The 22,976-nt window shown below is 40.8% G+C and overlaps 16 non-coding genes across 16 annotated transcripts; all 16 read right to left on the bottom strand.

Annotated features, from left to right (window-relative positions):
• Positions 1–263: 263 nt before the first annotated feature.
• Positions 264–349, bottom strand: TRNAY-GUA (transfer RNA tyrosine (anticodon GUA)). Its single transcript is given in 2 exon segments — positions 264–299; positions 313–349. It is a non-coding gene; the product is annotated as a tRNA-Tyr (tRNA).
• A 2,219-nt stretch (positions 350–2,568) lies between these two features.
• TRNAY-GUA (transfer RNA tyrosine (anticodon GUA)) lies at positions 2,569–2,654 on the bottom strand. The gene is given in 2 exon segments: positions 2,569–2,604; positions 2,618–2,654. It is a non-coding gene; the product is annotated as a tRNA-Tyr (tRNA).
• Positions 2,655–2,762: 108 nt separating this feature from the next.
• On the bottom strand, positions 2,763–2,835 carry TRNAA-AGC (transfer RNA alanine (anticodon AGC)). Its single transcript has one exon. It is a non-coding gene; the product is annotated as a tRNA-Ala (tRNA).
• A 2,038-nt stretch (positions 2,836–4,873) lies between these two features.
• On the bottom strand, positions 4,874–4,959 carry TRNAY-GUA (transfer RNA tyrosine (anticodon GUA)). Its single transcript is given in 2 exon segments — positions 4,874–4,909; positions 4,923–4,959. It is a non-coding gene; the product is annotated as a tRNA-Tyr (tRNA).
• A 108-nt stretch (positions 4,960–5,067) lies between these two features.
• TRNAA-AGC (transfer RNA alanine (anticodon AGC)) lies at positions 5,068–5,140 on the bottom strand. Its single transcript has one exon. It is a non-coding gene; the product is annotated as a tRNA-Ala (tRNA).
• Positions 5,141–7,170: 2,030 nt separating this feature from the next.
• On the bottom strand, positions 7,171–7,256 carry TRNAY-GUA (transfer RNA tyrosine (anticodon GUA)). Its single transcript is given in 2 exon segments — positions 7,171–7,206; positions 7,220–7,256. It is a non-coding gene; the product is annotated as a tRNA-Tyr (tRNA).
• Positions 7,257–9,467: 2,211 nt separating this feature from the next.
• On the bottom strand, positions 9,468–9,553 carry TRNAY-GUA (transfer RNA tyrosine (anticodon GUA)). Its single transcript is given in 2 exon segments — positions 9,468–9,503; positions 9,517–9,553. It is a non-coding gene; the product is annotated as a tRNA-Tyr (tRNA).
• Positions 9,554–11,772: 2,219 nt separating this feature from the next.
• TRNAY-GUA (transfer RNA tyrosine (anticodon GUA)) lies at positions 11,773–11,858 on the bottom strand. Its single transcript is given in 2 exon segments — positions 11,773–11,808; positions 11,822–11,858. It is a non-coding gene; the product is annotated as a tRNA-Tyr (tRNA).
• A 2,219-nt stretch (positions 11,859–14,077) lies between these two features.
• On the bottom strand, positions 14,078–14,163 carry TRNAY-GUA (transfer RNA tyrosine (anticodon GUA)). Its single transcript is given in 2 exon segments — positions 14,078–14,113; positions 14,127–14,163. It is a non-coding gene; the product is annotated as a tRNA-Tyr (tRNA).
• Positions 14,164–14,271: 108 nt separating this feature from the next.
• TRNAA-AGC (transfer RNA alanine (anticodon AGC)) lies at positions 14,272–14,344 on the bottom strand. The gene has a single exon. It is a non-coding gene; the product is annotated as a tRNA-Ala (tRNA).
• A 2,038-nt stretch (positions 14,345–16,382) lies between these two features.
• On the bottom strand, positions 16,383–16,468 carry TRNAY-GUA (transfer RNA tyrosine (anticodon GUA)). The gene is given in 2 exon segments: positions 16,383–16,418; positions 16,432–16,468. It is a non-coding gene; the product is annotated as a tRNA-Tyr (tRNA).
• A 108-nt stretch (positions 16,469–16,576) lies between these two features.
• TRNAA-AGC (transfer RNA alanine (anticodon AGC)) lies at positions 16,577–16,649 on the bottom strand. Its single transcript has one exon. It is a non-coding gene; the product is annotated as a tRNA-Ala (tRNA).
• Positions 16,650–18,684: 2,035 nt separating this feature from the next.
• On the bottom strand, positions 18,685–18,770 carry TRNAY-GUA (transfer RNA tyrosine (anticodon GUA)). Its single transcript is given in 2 exon segments — positions 18,685–18,720; positions 18,734–18,770. It is a non-coding gene; the product is annotated as a tRNA-Tyr (tRNA).
• A 108-nt stretch (positions 18,771–18,878) lies between these two features.
• Positions 18,879–18,951, bottom strand: TRNAA-AGC (transfer RNA alanine (anticodon AGC)). Its single transcript has one exon. It is a non-coding gene; the product is annotated as a tRNA-Ala (tRNA).
• A 2,037-nt stretch (positions 18,952–20,988) lies between these two features.
• On the bottom strand, positions 20,989–21,074 carry TRNAY-GUA (transfer RNA tyrosine (anticodon GUA)). The gene is given in 2 exon segments: positions 20,989–21,024; positions 21,038–21,074. It is a non-coding gene; the product is annotated as a tRNA-Tyr (tRNA).
• A 108-nt stretch (positions 21,075–21,182) lies between these two features.
• On the bottom strand, positions 21,183–21,255 carry TRNAA-AGC (transfer RNA alanine (anticodon AGC)). Its single transcript has one exon. It is a non-coding gene; the product is annotated as a tRNA-Ala (tRNA).
• Positions 21,256–22,976: the final 1,721 nt, after the last annotated feature.

The following is a 22,976-nucleotide window of genomic DNA, read 5'->3' on the forward strand; positions in this document are numbered from 1 at the left end:
GTTAACCGAAAGGTTGGTGGTTCGAGTCCACCCAGGGACGTTGGTTCCTTTTGCTTGGGTAGCATGCTACAGTTGAAGACGTTTTCACATTGGTGCTCAGCATCTCCATAAAGTAAAAGCACTGTTGCTGCCTAAGTTTTGAATTCACAAGGCAAACTGGAGAAAAAACTTTCCGGTTGTGTTTCTGTCTACATGTCCAGAAAGAGCATAGCTGTCTGGTATTTGCCAGAAGGTTGAAAACATCTGATAGAATACACAAAACTTCCTTCGAGCCGGAATTGAACCAGCGACCTAAGGATTGCTAATTTAGATCTACAGTCCTCCGCTCTACCAGCTGAGCTATCGAAGGCTTGATTTAGCCATTGTTGAAAGTCTTCAAGGTTTGGACGTGTGTGCCACGAGCAGGTGGCATAAACAATTCACTCGGCCAACTGAAAAAGGAATCCAAAGATTGTATTGGAGAATGCGGGCATCGATCCCTCTACCTCTCGCATGCTAAGCGAGCGCTCTACCACTTGAGCTAATCCCCCATGCCCGACGAACGCCATTATCAGTTTCACGCCACACCATGTCACAGTTTACTTATAGTCAAATGTGCCATTGAGTGCTTTTTTTTTTTTTTTTTTTTTTTTTTTTAAGTACAGATTCCTTTCTCCCATATTTGAAGAACATCTACGGAGTTCACAATGTGAATTATGGCCTACAAATAAAGTCGAGCAATTTTCTAGCAAACCATTTCTACGTATGTAGAGAACCAGACTGGGGGAGTAAAAAAAACTTACCTAGTTTGTAGAAAAAAGTTGTAATGCAGCACAATCCCAAGCAAAAAGATTGACCTTTTATGGTTTGGTTTGATTATAGAAAATGCTGAGAGGTCGCGAATCTCCTTCTGGTCCTTTGGCACGAGTTGTACTGGGATTTAGGATTTTGACTAGTGTTTTTGATCCGAGACACGTTTGCTGTTGACAGAAAAGTTCAGTTGATATGCAATGATGAAGTTTATAAATCACAACTATTTAGCAGAGGTTGGTTTCGATCCATCGACCGCTGGGTTTCACAATGTGAATTATGGCCTACAAATACAGTCGGGCAATTTTCTAGCAAACCATTTCTATGTATGTAGAGAACCAGACTGGGGGAGTAAAAAAAACTTACCTAGTTTGTAGAAAAAAGTTGTAATGCAGCACAATCCCAAGCAAAAAGATTGACCTTTTATGGTTTGGTTTGAATATAGAAAATGCTGAGAGGTCGCGAATCTCCTTCTGGTCCTTTGGCACGAGTTGTACTGGGATTTAGGATTTTGACTAGTGTTTTTGATCCGAGACACGTTTGCTGTTGACAGAAAAGTTCAGTTGATATGCAATGATGAAGTTTATAAAACACAACTATTTAGCAGAGGTTGGTTTCGATCCATCGACCGCTGGGTTTCACAATGTGAATTATGGCCTACAAATACAGTCGAGCAATTTTCTAGTAAACCATTTCTCTGTATATAGAGAACCAAACTGGGGGAATGAAAAAAAACTTACCTAGTTTGTAGAAAAAAGTTGTAATGCAGCACAATCCCAAGCGAAAAGATTGATCTTTTATGGTTTGGTTTGAATATAGAAAATGCTGAGAGGTCGCGAATCTCCTTCTGGTCCTTTGGCACGAGTTGTACTGGGATTTAGGATTTTGACTAGTGTTTTTGATCCGAGACACGTTTGCTGTTGACAGAAAAGTTCAGTTGATATGCAATGATGAAGTTTATAAAACACAACTATTTAGCAGAGGTTGGTTTCAATCCATTGACCGCTGGGTTTCACAATGTGAATTATGGTCTACAAATACAGTCGAGCAATTTTCTAGCAAACCATTTCTCTGTATATAGAGAACCAAAATGGGGAAGTGAAAAAAACTTAGCTAGTTTGTAGAAAAAGATGCAATGCAGCACAATTTAGCAGAGGATGGCTTCGATCCATCGACCTCTGGGTTATGGGCCCAGCACGCTTCCGCTGCGCCACTCTGCTTGTGTTAACAGATGTACAGAGTAAAATTCTAATGACTGTTTGTGTTCAGGTCGATGACATGTAAATTTTCAGCCATTACATATTTGTTGGCGACTAGAGTACTCCTGGGGTTCTGCAATTGTTTCTTTGTTTTTTTTTGCTTTCTTGTGTCATATTATTGTTGAAAATCATTAGAGGAAATGGTGTCTGACCATTGTTTAAGGTTCCGGTTAAAACTGGTGGGTGCGTCCGGCTGTTAGACGAAAGTTCGGCAGGCGTTTGTGTCTCTGTGGCGCAATCGGTTAGCGCGTTCGGCTGTTAACCGAAAGGTTGGTGGGTCGAGTCCACCCAGGGACGTTGGTTCCTTTTGCTTGGGTAGCATGCTACAGTTGAAGACGTTTTCACATTGGTGCTCAGCATCTCCATAAAGTAAAAGCACTGTTGCTGCCTAAGTTTTGAATTCACAAGGCAAACTGGAGAAAAAACTTTCCGGTTGTGTTTCTGTCTACATGTCCAGAAAGAGCATAGCTGTCTGGTATTTGCCAGAAGGTTGAAAACATCTGATAGAATACACAAAACTTCCTTCGAGCCGGAATTGAACCAGCGACCTAAGGATTGCTAATTTAGATCTACAGTCCTCCGCTCTACCAGCTGAGCTATCGAAGGCTTGATTTAGCCATTGTTGAAAGTCTTCAAGGTTTGGACGTGTGTGCCACGAGCAGGTGGCATAAACAATTCACTCGGCCAACTGAAAAAGGAATCCAAAGATTGTATTGGAGAATGCGGGCATCGATCCCGCTACCTCTCGCATGCTAAGCGAGCGCTCTACCACTTGAGCTAATCCCCCATGCCCGACGAACGCCATTATCAGTTTCACGCCACACCATGTCACAGTTTACTTATAGTCAAATGTGCCATTGAGTGCTTTTTTTTTTTTTTTTTTTTTTTTTTTTAAGTACAGATTCCTTTCTCCCATATTTGAAGAACATCTACGGAGTTCACAATGTGAATTATGGCCTACAAATAAAGTCGAGCAATTTTCTAGCAAACCATTTCTACGTATGTAGAGAACCAGACTGGGGGAGTAAAAAAAACTTACCTAGTTTGTAGAAAAAAGTTGTAATGCAGCACAATCCCAAGCAAAAAGATTGACCTTTTATGGTTTGGTTTGATTATAGAAAATGCTGAGAGGTCGCGAATCTCCTTCTGGTCCTTTGGCACGAGTTGTACTGGGATTTAGGATTTTGACTAGTGTTTTTGATCCGAGACACGTTTGCTGTTGACAGAAAAGTTCAGTTGATATGCAATGATGAAGTTTATAAATCACAACTATTTAGCAGAGGTTGGTTTCGATCCATCGACCGCTGGGTTTCACAATGTGAATTATGGCCTACAAATACAGTCGGGCAATTTTCTAGCAAACCATTTCTATGTATGTAGAGAACCAGACTGGGGGAGTAAAAAAAACTTACCTAGTTTGTAGAAAAAAGTTGTAATGCAGCACAATCCCAAGCAAAAAGATTGACCTTTTATGGTTTGGTTTGAATATAGAAAATGCTGAGAGGTCGCGAATCTCCTTCTGGTCCTTTGGCACGAGTTGTACTGGGATTTAGGATTTTGACTAGTGTTTTTGATCCGAGACACGTTTGCTGTTGACAGAAAAGTTCAGTTGATATGCAATGATGAAGTTTATAAAACACAACTATTTAGCAGAGGTTGGTTTCGATCCATCGACCGCTGGGTTTCACAATGTGAATTATGGCCTACAAATACAGTCGAGCAATTTTCTAGTAAACCATTTCTCTGTATATAGAGAACCAAACTGGGGGAATGAAAAAAAACTTACCTAGTTTGTAGAAAAAAGTTGTAATGCAGCACAATCCCAAGCGAAAAGATTGATCTTTTATGGTTTGGTTTGAATATAGAAAATGCTGAGAGGTCGCGAATCTCCTTCTGGTCCTTTGGCACGAGTTGTACTGGGATTTAGGATTTTGACTAGTGTTTTTGATCCGAGACACGTTTGCTGTTGACAGAAAAGTTCAGTTGATATGCAATGATGAAGTTTATAAAACACAACTATTTAGCAGAGGTTGGTTTCAATCCATTGACCGCTGGGTTTCACAATGTGAATTATGGTCTACAAATACAGTCGAGCAATTTTCTAGCAAACCATTTCTCTGTATATAGAGAACCAAAATGGGGAAGTGAAAAAAACTTAGCTAGTTTGTAGAAAAAGATGCAATGCAGCACAATTTAGCAGAGGATGGCTTCGATCCATCGACCTCTGGGTTATGGGCCCAGCACGCTTCCGCTGCGCCACTCTGCTTGTGTTAACAGATGTACAGAGTAAAATTCTAATGACTGTTTGTGTTCAGGTCGATGACATGTAAATTTTCAGCCATTACATATTTGTTGGCGACTAGAGTACTCCTGGGGTTCTGCAATTGTTTCTTTGTTTTTTTTTGCTTTCTTGTGTCATATTATTGTTGAAAATCATTAGAGGAAATGGTGTCTGACCATTGTTTAAGGTTCCGGTTAAAACTGGTGGGTGCGTCCGGCTGTTAGACGAAAGTTCGGCAGGCGTTTGTGTCTCTGTGGCGCAATCGGTTAGCGCGTTCGGCTGTTAACCGAAAGGTTGGTGGTTCGAGTCCACCCAGGGACGTTGGTTCCTTTTGCTTGGGTAGCATGCTACAGTTGAAGACGTTTTCACATTGGTGCTCAGCATCTCCATAAAGTAAAAGCACTGTTGCTGCCTAAGTTTTGAATTCACAAGGCAAACTGGAGAAAAAACTTTCCGGTTGTGTTTCTGTCTACATGTCCAGAAAGAGCATAGCTGTCTGGTATTTGCCAGAAGGTTGAAAACATGTGATAGAATACACAAAACTTCCTTCGAGCCGGAATTGAACCAGCGACCTAAGGATTGCTAATTTAGATCTACAGTCCTCCGCTCTACCAGCTGAGCTATCGAAGGCTTGATTTAGCCATTGTTGAAAGTCTTCAAGGTTTGGACGTGTGTGCCACGAGCAGGTGGCATAAACAATTCACTCGGCCAACTGAAAAAGGAATCCAAAGATTGTATTGGAGAATGCGGGCATCGATCCCGCTACCTCTCGCATGCTAAGCGAGCGCTCTACCACTTGAGCTAATCCCCCATGCCCGACGAACGCCATTATCAGTTTCACGCCACACCATGTCACAGTTTACTTATAGTCAAATGTGCCATTGAGTGCTTTTTTTTTTTTTTTTTTTTAAGTACAGATTCCTTTCTCCCATATTTGAAGAACATCTACGGAGTTCACAATGTGAATTATGGCCTACAAATAAAGTCGAGCAATTTTCTAGCAAACCATTTCTACGTATGTAGAGAACCAGACTGGGGGAGTAAAAAAAACTTACCTAGTTTGTAGAAAAAAGTTGTAATGCAGCACAATCCCAAGCAAAAAGATTGACCTTTTATGGTTTGGTTTGATTATAGAAAATGCTGAGAGGTCGCGAATCTCCTTCTGGTCCTTTGGCACGAGTTGTACTGGGATTTAGGATTTTGACTAGTGTTTTTGATCCGAGACACGTTTGCTGTTGACAGAAAAGTTCAGTTGATATGCAATGATGAAGTTTATAAATCACAACTATTTAGCAGAGGTTGGTTTCGATCCATCGACCGCTGGGTTTCACAATGTGAATTATGGCCTACAAATACAGTCGGGCAATTTTCTAGCAAACCATTTCTATGTATGTAGAGAACCAGACTGGGGGAGTAAAAAAAACTTACCTAGTTTGTAGAAAAAAGTTGTAATGCAGCACAATCCCAAGCAAAAAGATTGACCTTTTATGGTTTGGTTTGAATATAGAAAATGCTGAGAGGTCGCGAATCTCCTTCTGGTCCTTTGGCACGAGTTGTACTGGGATTTAGGATTTTGACTAGTGTTTTTGATCCGAGACACGTTTGCTGTTGACAGAAAAGTTCAGTTGATATGCAATGATGAAGTTTATAAAACACAACTATTTAGCAGAGGTTGGTTTCGATCCATCGACCGCTGGGTTTCACAATGTGAATTATGGCCTACAAATACAGTCGAGCAATTTTCTAGTAAACCATTTCTCTGTATATAGAGAACCAAACTGGGGGAATGAAAAAAAACTTACCTAGTTTGTAGAAAAAAGTTGTAATGCAGCACAATCCCAAGCGAAAAGATTGATCTTTTATGGTTTGGTTTGAATATAGAAAATGCTGAGAGGTCGCGAATCTCCTTCTGGTCCTTTGGCACGAGTTGTACTGGGATTTAGGATTTTGACTAGTGTTTTTGATCCGAGACACGTTTGCTGTTGACAGAAAAGTTCAGTTGATATGCAATGATGAAGTTTATAAAACACAACTATTTAGCAGAGGTTGGTTTCAATCCATTGACCGCTGGGTTTCACAATGTGAATTATGGTCTACAAATACAGTCGAGCAATTTTCTAGCAAACCATTTCTCTGTATATAGAGAACCAAAATGGGGAAGTGAAAAAAACTTAGCTAGTTTGTAGAAAAAGATGCAATGCAGCACAATTTAGCAGAGGATGGCTTCGATCCATCGACCTCTGGGTTATGGGCCCAGCACGCTTCCGCTGCGCCACTCTGCTTGTGTTAACAGATGTACAGAGTAAAATTCTAATGACTGTTTGTGTTCAGGTCGATGACATGTAAATTTTCAGCCATTACATATTTGTTGGCGACTAGAGTACTCCTGGGGTTCTGCAATTGTTTCTTTGTTTTTTTTTGCTTTCTTGTGTCATATTATTGTTGAAAATCATTAGAGGAAATGGTGTCTGACCATTGTTTAAGGTTCCGGTTAAAACTGGTGGGTGCGTCCGGCTGTTAGACGAAAGTTCGGCAGGCGTTTGTGTCTCTGTGGCGCAATCGGTTAGCGCGTTCGGCTGTTAACCGAAAGGTTGGTGGTTCGAGTCCACCCAGGGACGTTGGTTCCTTTTGCTTGGGTAGCATGCTACAGTTGAAGACGTTTTCACATTGGTGCTCAGCATCTCCATAAAGTAAAAGCACTGTTGCTGCCTAAGTTTTGAATTCACAAGGCAAACTGGAGAAAAAACTTTCCGGTTGTGTTTCTGTCTACATGTCCAGAAAGAGCATAGCTGTCTGGTATTTGCCAGAAGGTTGAAAACATCTGATAGAATACACAAAACTTCCTTCGAGCCGGAATTGAACCAGCGACCTAAGGATTGCTAATTTAGATCTACAGTCCTCCGCTCTACCAGCTGAGCTATCGAAGGCTTGATTTAGCCATTGTTGAAAGTCTTCAAGGTTTGGACGTGTGTGCCACGAGCAGGTGGCATAAACAATTCACTCGGCCAACTGAAAAAGGAATCCAAAGATTGTATTGGAGAATGCGGGCATCGATCCCTCTACCTCTCGCATGCTAAGCGAGCGCTCTACCACTTGAGCTAATCCCCCATGCCCGACGAACGCCATTATCAGTTTCACGCCACACCATGTCACAGTTTACTTATAGTCAAATGTGCCATTGAGTGCTTTTTTTTTTTTTTTTTTTTAAGTACAGATTCCTTTCTCCCATATTTGAAGAACATCTACGGAGTTCACAATGTGAATTATGGCCTACAAATAAAGTCGAGCAATTTTCTAGCAAACCATTTCTACGTATGTAGAGAACCAGACTGGGGGAGTAAAAAAAACTTACCTAGTTTGTAGAAAAAAGTTGTAATGCAGCACAATCCCAAGCAAAAAGATTGACCTTTTATGGTTTGGTTTGATTATAGAAAATGCTGAGAGGTCGCGAATCTCCTTCTGGTCCTTTGGCACGAGTTGTACTGGGATTTAGGATTTTGACTAGTGTTTTTGATCCGAGACACGTTTGCTGTTGACAGAAAAGTTCAGTTGATATGCAATGATGAAGTTTATAAATCACAACTATTTAGCAGAGGTTGGTTTCGATCCATCGACCGCTGGGTTTCACAATGTGAATTATGGCCTACAAATACAGTCGGGCAATTTTCTAGCAAACCATTTCTATGTATGTAGAGAACCAGACTGGGGGAGTAAAAAAAACTTACCTAGTTTGTAGAAAAAAGTTGTAATGCAGCACAATCCCAAGCAAAAAGATTGACCTTTTATGGTTTGGTTTGAATATAGAAAATGCTGAGAGGTCGCGAATCTCCTTCTGGTCCTTTGGCACGAGTTGTACTGGGATTTAGGATTTTGACTAGTGTTTTTGATCCGAGACACGTTTGCTGTTGACAGAAAAGTTCAGTTGATATGCAATGATGAAGTTTATAAAACACAACTATTTAGCAGAGGTTGGTTTCGATCCATCGACCGCTGGGTTTCACAATGTGAATTATGGCCTACAAATACAGTCGAGCAATTTTCTAGTAAACCATTTCTCTGTATATAGAGAACCAAACTGGGGGAATGAAAAAAAACTTACCTAGTTTGTAGAAAAAAGTTGTAATGCAGCACAATCCCAAGCGAAAAGATTGATCTTTTATGGTTTGGTTTGAATATAGAAAATGCTGAGAGGTCGCGAATCTCCTTCTGGTCCTTTGGCACGAGTTGTACTGGGATTTAGGATTTTGACTAGTGTTTTTGATCCGAGACACGTTTGCTGTTGACAGAAAAGTTCAGTTGATATGCAATGATGAAGTTTATAAAACACAACTATTTAGCAGAGGTTGGTTTCAATCCATTGACCGCTGGGTTTCACAATGTGAATTATGGTCTACAAATACAGTCGAGCAATTTTCTAGCAAACCATTTCTCTGTATATAGAGAACCAAAATGGGGAAGTGAAAAAAACTTAGCTAGTTTGTAGAAAAAGATGCAATGCAGCACAATTTAGCAGAGGATGGCTTCGATCCATCGACCTCTGGGTTATGGGCCCAGCACGCTTCCGCTGCGCCACTCTGCTTGTGTTAACAGATGTACAGAGTAAAATTCTAATGACTGTTTGTGTTCAGGTCGATGACATGTAAATTTTCAGCCATTACATATTTGTTGGCGACTAGAGTACTCCTGGGGTTCTGCAATTGTTTCTTTGTTTTTTTTTGCTTTCTTGTGTCATATTATTGTTGAAAATCATTAGAGGAAATGGTGTCTGACCATTGTTTAAGGTTCCGGTTAAAACTGGTGGGTGCGTCCGGCTGTTAGACGAAAGTTCGGCAGGCGTTTGTGTCTCTGTGGCGCAATCGGTTAGCGCGTTCGGCTGTTAACCGAAAGGTTGGTGGTTCGAGTCCACCCAGGGACGTTGGTTCCTTTTGCTTGGGTAGCATGCTACAGTTGAAGACGTTTTCACATTGGTGCTCAGCATCTCCATAAAGTAAAAGCACTGTTGCTGCCTAAGTTTTGAATTCACAAGGCAAACTGGAGAAAAAACTTTCCGGTTGTGTTTCTGTCTACATGTCCAGAAAGAGCATAGCTGTCTGGTATTTGCCAGAAGGTTGAAAACATCTGATAGAATACACAAAACTTCCTTCGAGCCGGAATTGAACCAGCGACCTAAGGATTGCTAATTTAGATCTACAGTCCTCCGCTCTACCAGCTGAGCTATCGAAGGCTTGATTTAGCCATTGTTGAAAGTCTTCAAGGTTTGGACGTGTGTGCCACGAGCAGGTGGCATAAACAATTCACTCGGCCAACTGAAAAAGGAATCCAAAGATTGTATTGGAGAATGCGGGCATCGATCCCTCTACCTCTCGCATGCTAAGCGAGCGCTCTACCACTTGAGCTAATCCCCCATGCCCGACGAACGCCATTATCAGTTTCACGCCACACCATGTCACAGTTTACTTATAGTCAAATGTGCCATTGAGTGCTTTTTTTTTTTTTTTTTTTTTTTTTTTTAAGTACAGATTCCTTTCTCCCATATTTGAAGAACATCTACGGAGTTCACAATGTGAATTATGGCCTACAAATAAAGTCGAGCAATTTTCTAGCAAACCATTTCTACGTATGTAGAGAACCAGACTGGGGGAGTAAAAAAAACTTACCTAGTTTGTAGAAAAAAGTTGTAATGCAGCACAATCCCAAGCAAAAAGATTGACCTTTTATGGTTTGGTTTGATTATAGAAAATGCTGAGAGGTCGCGAATCTCCTTCTGGTCCTTTGGCACGAGTTGTACTGGGATTTAGGATTTTGACTAGTGTTTTTGATCCGAGACACGTTTGCTGTTGACAGAAAAGTTCAGTTGATATGCAATGATGAAGTTTATAAATCACAACTATTTAGCAGAGGTTGGTTTCGATCCATCGACCGCTGGGTTTCACAATGTGAATTATGGCCTACAAATACAGTCGGGCAATTTTCTAGCAAACCATTTCTATGTATGTAGAGAACCAGACTGGGGGAGTAAAAAAAACTTACCTAGTTTGTAGAAAAAAGTTGTAATGCAGCACAATCCCAAGCAAAAAGATTGACCTTTTATGGTTTGGTTTGAATATAGAAAATGCTGAGAGGTCGCGAATCTCCTTCTGGTCCTTTGGCACGAGTTGTACTGGGATTTAGGATTTTGACTAGTGTTTTTGATCCGAGACACGTTTGCTGTTGACAGAAAAGTTCAGTTGATATGCAATGATGAAGTTTATAAAACACAACTATTTAGCAGAGGTTGGTTTCGATCCATCGACCGCTGGGTTTCACAATGTGAATTATGGCCTACAAATACAGTCGAGCAATTTTCTAGTAAACCATTTCTCTGTATATAGAGAACCAAACTGGGGGAATGAAAAAAAACTTACCTAGTTTGTAGAAAAAAGTTGTAATGCAGCACAATCCCAAGCGAAAAGATTGATCTTTTATGGTTTGGTTTGAATATAGAAAATGCTGAGAGGTCGCGAATCTCCTTCTGGTCCTTTGGCACGAGTTGTACTGGGATTTAGGATTTTGACTAGTGTTTTTGATCCGAGACACGTTTGCTGTTGACAGAAAAGTTCAGTTGATATGCAATGATGAAGTTTATAAAACACAACTATTTAGCAGAGGTTGGTTTCAATCCATTGACCGCTGGGTTTCACAATGTGAATTATGGTCTACAAATACAGTCGAGCAATTTTCTAGCAAACCATTTCTCTGTATATAGAGAACCAAAATGGGGAAGTGAAAAAAACTTAGCTAGTTTGTAGAAAAAGATGCAATGCAGCACAATTTAGCAGAGGATGGCTTCGATCCATCGACCTCTGGGTTATGGGCCCAGCACGCTTCCGCTGCGCCACTCTGCTTGTGTTAACAGATGTACAGAGTAAAATTCTAATGACTGTTTGTGTTCAGGTCGATGACATGTAAATTTTCAGCCATTACATATTTGTTGGCGACTAGAGTACTCCTGGGGTTCTGCAATTGTTTCTTTGTTTTTTTTTGCTTTCTTGTGTCATATTATTGTTGAAAATCATTAGAGGAAATGGTGTCTGACCATTGTTTAAGGTTCCGGTTAAAACTGGTGGGTGCGTCCGGCTGTTAGACGAAAGTTCGGCAGGCGTTTGTGTCTCTGTGGCGCAATCGGTTAGCGCGTTCGGCTGTTAACCGAAAGGTTGGTGGTTCGAGTCCACCCAGGGACGTTGGTTCCTTTTGCTTGGGTAGCATGCTACAGTTGAAGACGTTTTCACATTGGTGCTCAGCATCTCCATAAAGTAAAAGCACTGTTGCTGCCTAAGTTTTGAATTCACAAGGCAAACTGGAGAAAAAACTTTCCGGTTGTGTTTCTGTCTACATGTCCAGAAAGAGCATAGCTGTCTGGTATTTGCCAGAAGGTTGAAAACATCTGATAGAATACACAAAACTTCCTTCGAGCCGGAATTGAACCAGCGACCTAAGGATTGCTAATTTAGATCTACAGTCCTCCGCTCTACCAGCTGAGCTATCGAAGGCTTGATTTAGCCATTGTTGAAAGTCTTCAAGGTTTGGACGTGTGTGCCACGAGCAGGTGGCATAAACAATTCACTCGGCCAACTGAAAAAGGAATCCAAAGATTGTATTGGAGAATGCGGGCATCGATCCCTCTACCTCTCGCATGCTAAGCGAGCGCTCTACCACTTGAGCTAATCCCCCATGCCCGACGAACGCCATTATCAGTTTCACGCCACACCATGTCACAGTTTACTTATAGTCAAATGTGCCATTGAGTGCTTTTTTTTTTTTTTTTTTTTTTTTTTTTAAGTACAGATTCCTTTCTCCCATATTTGAAGAACATCTACGGAGTTCACAATGTGAATTATGGCCTACAAATAAAGTCGAGCAATTTTCTAGCAAACCATTTCTACGTATGTAGAGAACCAGACTGGGGGAGTAAAAAAAACTTACCTAGTTTGTAGAAAAAAGTTGTAATGCAGCACAATCCCAAGCAAAAAGATTGACCTTTTATGGTTTGGTTTGATTATAGAAAATGCTGAGAGGTCGCGAATCTCCTTCTGGTCCTTTGGCACGAGTTGTACTGGGATTTAGGATTTTGACTAGTGTTTTTGATCCGAGACACGTTTGCTGTTGACAGAAAAGTTCAGTTGATATGCAATGATGAAGTTTATAAATCACAACTATTTAGCAGAGGTTGGTTTCGATCCATCGACCGCTGGGTTTCACAATGTGAATTATGGCCTACAAATACAGTCGGGCAATTTTCTAGCAAACCATTTCTATGTATGTAGAGAACCAGACTGGGGGAGTAAAAAAAACTTACCTAGTTTGTAGAAAAAAGTTGTAATGCAGCACAATCCCAAGCAAAAAGATTGACCTTTTATGGTTTGGTTTGAATATAGAAAATGCTGAGAGGTCGCGAATCTCCTTCTGGTCCTTTGGCACGAGTTGTACTGGGATTTAGGATTTTGACTAGTGTTTTTGATCCGAGACACGTTTGCTGTTGACAGAAAAGTTCAGTTGATATGCAATGATGAAGTTTATAAAACACAACTATTTAGCAGAGGTTGGTTTCGATCCATCGACCGCTGGGTTTCACAATGTGAATTATGGCCTACAAATACAGTCGAGCAATTTTCTAGTAAACCATTTCTCTGTATATAGAGAACCAAACTGGGGGAATGAAAAAAAACTTACCTAGTTTGTAGAAAAAAGTTGTAATGCAGCACAATCCCAAGCGAAAAGATTGATCTTTTATGGTTTGGTTTGAATATAGAAAATGCTGAGAGGTCGCGAATCTCCTTCTGGTCCTTTGGCACGAGTTGTACTGGGATTTAGGATTTTGACTAGTGTTTTTGATCCGAGACACGTTTGCTGTTGACAGAAAAGTTCAGTTGATATGCAATGATGAAGTTTATAAAACACAACTATTTAGCAGAGGTTGGTTTCAATCCATTGACCGCTGGGTTTCACAATGTGAATTATGGTCTACAAATACAGTCGAGCAATTTTCTAGCAAACCATTTCTCTGTATATAGAGAACCAAAATGGGGAAGTGAAAAAAACTTAGCTAGTTTGTAGAAAAAGATGCAATGCAGCACAATTTAGCAGAGGATGGCTTCGATCCATCGACCTCTGGGTTATGGGCCCAGCACGCTTCCGCTGCGCCACTCTGCTTGTGTTAACAGATGTACAGAGTAAAATTCTAATGACTGTTTGTGTTCAGGTCGATGACATGTAAATTTTCAGCCATTACATATTTGTTGGCGACTAGAGTACTCCTGGGGTTCTGCAATTGTTTCTTTGTTTTTTTTTGCTTTCTTGTGTCATATTATTGTTGAAAATCATTAGAGGAAATGGTGTCTGACCATTGTTTAAGGTTCCGGTTAAAACTGGTGGGTGCGTCCGGCTGTTAGACGAAAGTTCGGCAGGCGTTTGTGTCTCTGTGGCGCAATCGGTTAGCGCGTTCGGCTGTTAACCGAAAGGTTGGTGGTTCGAGTCCACCCAGGGACGTTGGTTCCTTTTGCTTGGGTAGCATGCTACAGTTGAAGACGTTTTCACATTGGTGCTCAGCATCTCCATAAAGTAAAAGCACTGTTGCTGCCTAAGTTTTGAATTCACAAGGCAAACTGGAGAAAAAACTTTCCGGTTGTGTTTCTGTCTACATGTCCAGAAAGAGCATAGCTGTCTGGTATTTGCCAGAAGGTTGAAAACATCTGATAGAATACACAAAACTTCCTTCGAGCCGGAATTGAACCAGCGACCTAAGGATTGCTAATTTAGATCTACAGTCCTCCGCTCTACCAGCTGAGCTATCGAAGGCTTGATTTAGCCATTGTTGAAAGTCTTCAAGGTTTGGACGTGTGTGCCACGAGCAGGTGGCATAAACAATTCACTCGGCCAACTGAAAAAGGAATCCAAAGATTGTATTGGAGAATGCGGGCATCGATCCCGCTACCTCTCGCATGCTAAGCGAGCGCTCTACCACTTGAGCTAATCCCCCATGCCCGACGAACGCCATTATCAGTTTCACGCCACACTATGTCACAGTTTACTTATAGTCAAATGTGCCATTGAGTGCTTTTTTTTTTTTTTTTTTTTTTTTTTTTAAGTACAGATTCCTTTCTCCCATATTTGAAGAACATCTACGGAGTTCACAATGTGAATTATGGCCTACAAATAAAGTCGAGCAATTTTCTAGCAAACCATTTCTACGTATGTAGAGAACCAGACTGGGGGAGTAAAAAAAACTTACCTAGTTTGTAGAAAAAAGTTGTAATGCAGCACAATCCCAAGCAAAAAGATTGACCTTTTATGGTTTGGTTTGATTATAGAAAATGCTGAGAGGTCGCGAATCTCCTTCTGGTCCTTTGGCACGAGTTGTACTGGGATTTAGGATTTTGACTAGTGTTTTTGATCCGAGACACGTTTGCTGTTGACAGAAAAGTTCAGTTGATATGCAATGATGAAGTTTATAAATCACAACTATTTAGCAGAGGTTGGTTTCGATCCATCGACCGCTGGGTTTCACAATGTGAATTATGGCCTACAAATACAGTCGGGCAATTTTCTAGCAAACCATTTCTATGTATGTAGAGAACCAGACTGGGGGAGTAAAAAAAACTTACCTAGTTTGTAGAAAAAAGTTGTAATGCAGCACAATCCCAAGCAAAAAGATTGACCTTTTATGGTTTGGTTTGAATATAGAAAATGCTGAGAGGTCGCGAATCTCCTTCTGGTCCTTTGGCACGAGTTGTACTGGGATTTAGGATTTTGACTAGTGTTTTTGATCCGAGACACGTTTGCTGTTGACAGAAAAGTTCAGTTGATATGCAATGATGAAGTTTATAAAACACAACTATTTAGCAGAGGTTGGTTTCGATCCATCGACCGCTGGGTTTCACAATGTGAATTATGGCCTACAAATACAGTCGAGCAATTTTCTAGTAAACCATTTCTCTGTATATAGAGAACCAAACTGGGGGAATGAAAAAAAACTTACCTAGTTTGTAGAAAAAAGTTGTAATGCAGCACAATCCCAAGCGAAAAGATTGATCTTTTATGGTTTGGTTTGAATATAGAAAATGCTGAGAGGTCGCGAATCTCCTTCTGGTCCTTTGGCACGAGTTGTACTGGGATTTAGGATTTTGACTAGTGTTTTTGATCCGAGACACGTTTGCTGTTGACAGAAAAGTTCAGTTGATATGCAATGATGAAGTTTATAAAACACAACTATTTAGCAGAGGTTGGTTTCAATCCATTGACCGCTGGGTTTCACAATGTGAATTATGGTCTACAAATACAGTCGAGCAATTTTCTAGCAAACCATTTCTCTGTATATAGAGAACCAAAATGGGGAAGTGAAAAAAACTTAGCTAGTTTGTAGAAAAAGATGCAATGCAGCACAATTTAGCAGAGGATGGCTTCGATCCATCGACCTCTGGGTTATGGGCCCAGCACGCTTCCGCTGCGCCACTCTGCTTGTGTTAACAGATGTACAGAGTAAAATTCTAATGACTGTTTGTGTTCAGGTCGATGACATGTAAATTTTCAGCCATTACATATTTGTTGGCGACTAGAGTACTCCTGGGGTTCTGCAATTGTTTCTTTGTTTTTTTTTGCTTTCTTGTGTCATATTATTGTTGAAAATCATTAGAGGAAATGGTGTCTGACCATTGTTTAAGGTTCCGGTTAAAACTGGTGGGTGCGTCCGGCTGTTAGACGAAAGTTCGGCAGGCGTTTGTGTCTCTGTGGCGCAATCGGTTAGCGCGTTCGGCTGTTAACCGAAAGGTTGGTGGTTCGAGTCCACCCAGGGACGTTGGTTCCTTTTGCTTGGGTAGCATGCTACAGTTGAAGACGTTTTCACATTGGTGCTCAGCATCTCCATAAAGTAAAAGCACTGTTGCTGCCTAAGTTTTGAATTCACAAGGCAAACTGGAGAAAAAACTTTCCGGTTGTGTTTCTGTCTACATGTCCAGAAAGAGCATAGCTGTCTGGTATTTGCCAGAAGGTTGAAAACATGTGATAGAATACACAAAACTTCCTTCGAGCCGGAATTGAACCAGCGACCTAAGGATTGCTAATTTAGATCTACAGTCCTCCGCTCTACCAGCTGAGCTATCGAAGGCTTGATTTAGCCATTGTTGAAAGTCTTCAAGGTTTGGACGTGTGTGCCACGAGCAGGTGGCATAAACAATTCACTCGGCCAACTGAAAAAGGAATCCAAAGATTGTATTGGAGAATGCGGGCATCGATCCCGCTACCTCTCGCATGCTAAGCGAGCGCTCTACCACTTGAGCTAATCCCCCATGCCCGACGAACGCCATTATCAGTTTCACGCCACACCATGTCACAGTTTACTTATAGTCAAATGTGCCATTGAGTGCTTTTTTTTTTTTTTTTTTTTTTTTTAAGTACAGATTCCTTTCTCCCATATTTGAAGAACATCTACGGAGTTCACAATGTGAATTATGGCCTACAAATAAAGTCGAGCAATTTTCTAGCAAACCATTTCTACGTATGTAGAGAACCAGACTGGGGGAGTAAAAAAAACTTACCTAGTTTGTAGAAAAAAGTTGTAATGCAGCACAATCCCAAGCAAAAAGATTGACCTTTTATGGTTTGGTTTGATTATAGAAAATGCTGAGAGGTCGCGAATCTCCTTCTGGTCCTTTGGCACGAGTTGTACTGGGATTTAGGATTTTGACTAGTGTTTTTGATCCGAGACACGTTTGCTGTTGACAGAAAAGTTCAGTTGATATGCAATGATGAAGTTTATAAATCACAACTATTTAGCAGAGGTTGGTTTCGATCCATCGACCGCTGGGTTTCACAATGTGAATTATGGCCTACAAATACAGTCGGGCAATTTTCTAGCAAACCATTTCTATGTATGTAGAGAACCAGACTGGGGGAGTAAAAAAAACTTACCTAGTTTGTAGAAAAAAGTTGTAATGCAGCACAATCCCAAGCAAAAAGATTGACCTTTTATGGTTTGGTTTGAATATAGAAAATGCTGAGAGGTCGCGAATCTCCTTCTGGTCCTTTGGCACGAGTTGTACTGGGATTTAGGATTTTGACTAGTGTTTTTGATCCGAGACACGTTTGCTGTTGACAGAAAAGTTCAGTTGATATGCAATGATGAAGTTTATAAAACACAACTATTTAGCAGAGGTTGGTTTCGATCCATCGACCGCTGGGTTTCACAATGTGAATTATGGCCTACAAATACAGTCGAGCAATTTTCTAGTAAACCATTTCTCTGTATATAGAGAACCAAACTGGGGGAATGAAAAAAAACTTACCTAGTTTGTAGAAAAAAGTTGTAATGCAGCACAATCCCAAGCGAAAAGATTGATCTTTTATGGTTTGGTTTGAATATAGAAAATGCTGAGAGGTCGCGAATCTCCTTCTGGTCCTTTGGCACGAGTTGTACTGGGATTTAGGATTTTGACTAGTGTTTTTGATCCGAGACACGTTTGCTGTTGACAGAAAAGTTCAGTTGATATGCAATGATGAAGTTTATAAAACACAACTATTTAGCAGAGGTTGGTTTCAATCCATTGACCGCTGGGTTTCACAATGTGAATTATGGTCTACAAATACAGTCGAGCAATTTTCTAGCAAACCATTTCTCTGTATATAGAGAACCAAAATGGGGAAGTGAAAAAAACTTAGCTAGTTTGTAGAAAAAGATGCAATGCAGCACAATTTAGCAGAGGATGGCTTCGATCCATCGACCTCTGGGTTATGGGCCCAGCACGCTTCCGCTGCGCCACTCTGCTTGTGTTAACAGATGTACAGAGTAAAATTCTAATGACTGTTTGTGTTCAGGTCGATGACATGTAAATTTTCAGCCATTACATATTTGTTGGCGACTAGAGTACTCCTGGGGTTCTGCAATTGTTTCTTTGTTTTTTTTTGCTTTCTTGTGTCATATTATTGTTGAAAATCATTAGAGGAAATGGTGTCTGACCATTGTTTAAGGTTCCGGTTAAAACTGGTGGGTGCGTCCGGCTGTTAGACGAAAGTTCGGCAGGCGTTTGTGTCTCTGTGGCGCAATCGGTTAGCGCGTTCGGCTGTTAACCGAAAGGTTGGTGGTTCGAGTCCACCCAGGGACGTTGGTTCCTTTTGCTTGGGTAGCATGCTACAGTTGAAGACGTTTTCACATTGGTGCTCAGCATCTCCATAAAGTAAAAGCACTGTTGCTGCCTAAGTTTTGAATTCACAAGGCAAACTGGAGAAAAAACTTTCCGGTTGTGTTTCTGTCTACATGTCCAGAAAGAGCATAGCTGTCTGGTATTTGCCAGAAGGTTGAAAACATGTGATAGAATACACAAAACTTCCTTCGAGCCGGAATTGAACCAGCGACCTAAGGATTGCTAATTTAGATCTACAGTCCTCCGCTCTACCAGCTGAGCTATCGAAGGCTTGATTTAGCCATTGTTGAAAGTCTTCAAGGTTTGGACGTGTGTGCCACGAGCAGGTGGCATAAACAATTCACTCGGCCAACTGAAAAAGGAATCCAAAGATTGTATTGGAGAATGCGGGCATCGATCCCGCTACCTCTCGCATGCTAAGCGAGCGCTCTACCACTTGAGCTAATCCCCCATGCCCGACGAACGCCATTATCAGTTTCACGCCACACCATGTCACAGTTTACTTATAGTCAAATGTGCCATTGAGTGCTTTTTTTTTTTTTTTTTTTTTTTTTTTAAGTACAGATTCCTTTCTCCCATATTTGAAGAACATCTACGGAGTTCACAATGTGAATTATGGCCTACAAATAAAGTCGAGCAATTTTCTAGCAAACCATTTCTACGTATGTAGAGAACCAGACTGGGGGAGTAAAAAAAACTTACCTAGTTTGTAGAAAAAAGTTGTAATGCAGCACAATCCCAAGCAAAAAGATTGACCTTTTATGGTTTGGTTTGATTATAGAAAATGCTGAGAGGTCGCGAATCTCCTTCTGGTCCTTTGGCACGAGTTGTACTGGGATTTAGGATTTTGACTAGTGTTTTTGATCCGAGACACGTTTGCTGTTGACAGAAAAGTTCAGTTGATATGCAATGATGAAGTTTATAAATCACAACTATTTAGCAGAGGTTGGTTTCGATCCATCGACCGCTGGGTTTCACAATGTGAATTATGGCCTACAAATACAGTCGGGCAATTTTCTAGCAAACCATTTCTATGTATGTAGAGAACCAGACTGGGGGAGTAAAAAAAACTTACCTAGTTTGTAGAAAAAAGTTGTAATGCAGCACAATCCCAAGCAAAAAGATTGACCTTTTATGGTTTGGTTTGAATATAGAAAATGCTGAGAGGTCGCGAATCTCCTTCTGGTCCTTTGGCACGAGTTGTACTGGGATTTAGGATTTTGACTAGTGTTTTTGATCCGAGACACGTTTGCTGTTGACAGAAAAGTTCAGTTGATATGCAATGATGAAGTTTATAAAACACAACTATTTAGCAGAGGTTGGTTTCGATCCATCGACCGCTGGGTTTCACAATGTGAATTATGGCCTACAAATACAGTCGAGCAATTTTCTAGTAAACCATTTCTCTGTATATAGAGAACCAAACTGGGGGAATGAAAAAAAACTTACCTAGTTTGTAGAAAAAAGTTGTAATGCAGCACAATCCCAAGCGAAAAGATTGATCTTTTATGGTTTGGTTTGAATATAGAAAATGCTGAGAGGTCGCGAATCTCCTTCTGGTCCTTTGGCACGAGTTGTACTGGGATTTAGGATTTTGACTAGTGTTTTTGATCCGAGACACGTTTGCTGTTGACAGAAAAGTTCAGTTGATATGCAATGATGAAGTTTATAAAACACAACTATTTAGCAGAGGTTGGTTTCAATCCATTGACCGCTGGGTTTCACAATGTGAATTATGGTCTACAAATACAGTCGAGCAATTTTCTAGCAAACCATTTCTCTGTATATAGAGAACCAAAATGGGGAAGTGAAAAAAACTTAGCTAGTTTGTAGAAAAAGATGCAATGCAGCACAATTTAGCAGAGGATGGCTTCGATCCATCGACCTCTGGGTTATGGGCCCAGCACGCTTCCGCTGCGCCACTCTGCTTGTGTTAACAGATGTACAGAGTAAAATTCTAATGACTGTTTGTGTTCAGGTCGATGACATGTAAATTTTCAGCCATTACATATTTGTTGGCGACTAGAGTACTCCTGGGGTTCTGCAATTGTTTCTTTGTTTTTTTTTGCTTTCTTGTGTCATATTATTGTTGAAAATCATTAGAGGAAATGGTGTCTGACCATTGTTTAAGGTTCCGGTTAAAACTGGTGGGTGCGTCCGGCTGTTAGACGAAAGTTCGGCAGGCGTTTGTGTCTCTGTGGCGCAATCGGTTAGCGCGTTCGGCTGTTAACCGAAAGGTTGGTGGTTCGAGTCCACCCAGGGACGTTGGTTCCTTTTGCTTGGGTAGCATGCTACAGTTGAAGACGTTTTCACATTGGTGCTCAGCATCTCCATAAAGTAAAAGCACTGTTGCTGCCTAAGTTTTGAATTCACAAGGCAAACTGGAGAAAAAACTTTCCGGTTGTGTTTCTGTCTACATGTCCAGAAAGAGCATAGCTGTCTGGTATTTGCCAGAAGGTTGAAAACATGTGATAGAATACACAAAACTTCCTTCGAGCCGGAATTGAACCAGCGACCTAAGGATTGCTAATTTAGATCTACAGTCCTCCGCTCTACCAGCTGAGCTATCGAAGGCTTGATTTAGCCATTGTTGAAAGTCTTCAAGGTTTGGACGTGTGTGCCACGAGCAGGTGGCATAAACAATTCACTCGGCCAACTGAAAAAGGAATCCAAAGATTGTATTGGAGAATGCGGGCATCGATCCCGCTACCTCTCGCATGCTAAGCGAGCGCTCTACCACTTGAGCTAATCCCCCATGCCCGACGAACGCCATTATCAGTTTCACGCCACACCATGTCACAGTTTACTTATAGTCAAATGTGCCATTGAGTGCTTTTTTTTTTTTTTTTTTTTTTTTTAAGTACAGATTCCTTTCTCCCATATTTGAAGAACATCTACGGAGTTCACAATGTGAATTATGGCCTACAAATAAAGTCGAGCAATTTTCTAGCAAACCATTTCTACGTATGTAGAGAACCAGACTGGGGGAGTAAAAAAAACTTACCTAGTTTGTAGAAAAAAGTTGTAATGCAGCACAATCCCAAGCAAAAAGATTGACCTTTTATGGTTTGGTTTGATTATAGAAAATGCTGAGAGGTCGCGAATCTCCTTCTGGTCCTTTGGCACGAGTTGTACTGGGATTTAGGATTTTGACTAGTGTTTTTGATCCGAGACACGTTTGCTGTTGACAGAAAAGTTCAGTTGATATGCAATGATGAAGTTTATAAATCACAACTATTTAGCAGAGGTTGGTTTCGATCCATCGACCGCTGGGTTTCACAATGTGAATTATGGCCTACAAATACAGTCGGGCAATTTTCTAGCAAACCATTTCTATGTATGTAGAGAACCAGACTGGGGGAGTAAAAAAAACTTACCTAGTTTGTAGAAAAAAGTTGTAATGCAGCACAATCCCAAGCAAAAAGATTGACCTTTTATGGTTTGGTTTGAATATAGAAAATGCTGAGAGGTCGCGAATCTCCTTCTGGTCCTTTGGCACGAGTTGTACTGGGATTTAGGATTTTGACTAGTGTTTTTGATCCGAGACACGTTTGCTGTTGACAGAAAAGTTCAGTTGATATGCAATGATGAAGTTTATAAAACACAACTATTTAGCAGAGGTTGGTTTCGATCCATCGACCGCTGGGTTTCACAATGTGAATTATGGCCTACAAATACAGTCGAGCAATTTTCTAGTAAACCATTTCTCTGTATATAGAGAACCAAACTGGGGGAATGAAAAAAAACTTACCTAGTTTGTAGAAAAAAGTTGTAATGCAGCACAATCCCAAGCGAAAAGATTGATCTTTTATGGTTTGGTTTGAATATAGAAAATGCTGAGAGGTCGCGAATCTCCTTCTGGTCCTTTGGCACGAGTTGTACTGGGATTTAGGATTTTGACTAGTGTTTTTGATCCGAGACACGTTTGCTGTTGACAGAAAAGTTCAGTTGATATGCAATGATGAAGTTTATAAAACACAACTATTTAGCAGAGGTTGGTTTCAATCCATTGACCGCTGGGTTTCACAATGTGAATTATGGTCTACAAATACAGTCGAGCAATTTTCTAGCAAACCATTTCTCTGTATATAGAGAACCAAAATGGGGAAGTGAAAAAAACTTAGCTAGTTTGTAGAAAAAGATGCAATGCAGCACAATTTAGCAGAGGATGGCTTCGATCCATCGACCTCTGGGTTATGGGCCCAGCACGCTTCCGCTGCGCCACTCTGCTTGTGTTAACAGATGTACAGAGTAAAATTCTAATGACTGTTTGTGTTCAGGTCGATGACATGTAAATTTTCAGCCATTACATATTTGTTGGCGACTAGAGTACTCCTGGGGTTCTGCAATTGTTTCTTTGTTTTTTTTTGCTTTCTTGTGTCATATTATTGTTGAAAATCATTAGAGGAAATGGTGTCTGACCATTGTTTAAGGTTCCGGTTAAAACTGGTGGGTGCGTCCGGCTGTTAGACGAAA

Source organism: Dendrobates tinctorius, unplaced genomic scaffold (assembly GCF_039654945.1).
Source record: "Dendrobates tinctorius isolate UK_male_01 unplaced genomic scaffold, ASM3965494v1 ptg000251l, whole genome shotgun sequence".
In the NCBI taxonomy this organism is placed as follows: domain Eukaryota; kingdom Metazoa; phylum Chordata; class Amphibia; order Anura; family Dendrobatidae; genus Dendrobates; species Dendrobates tinctorius.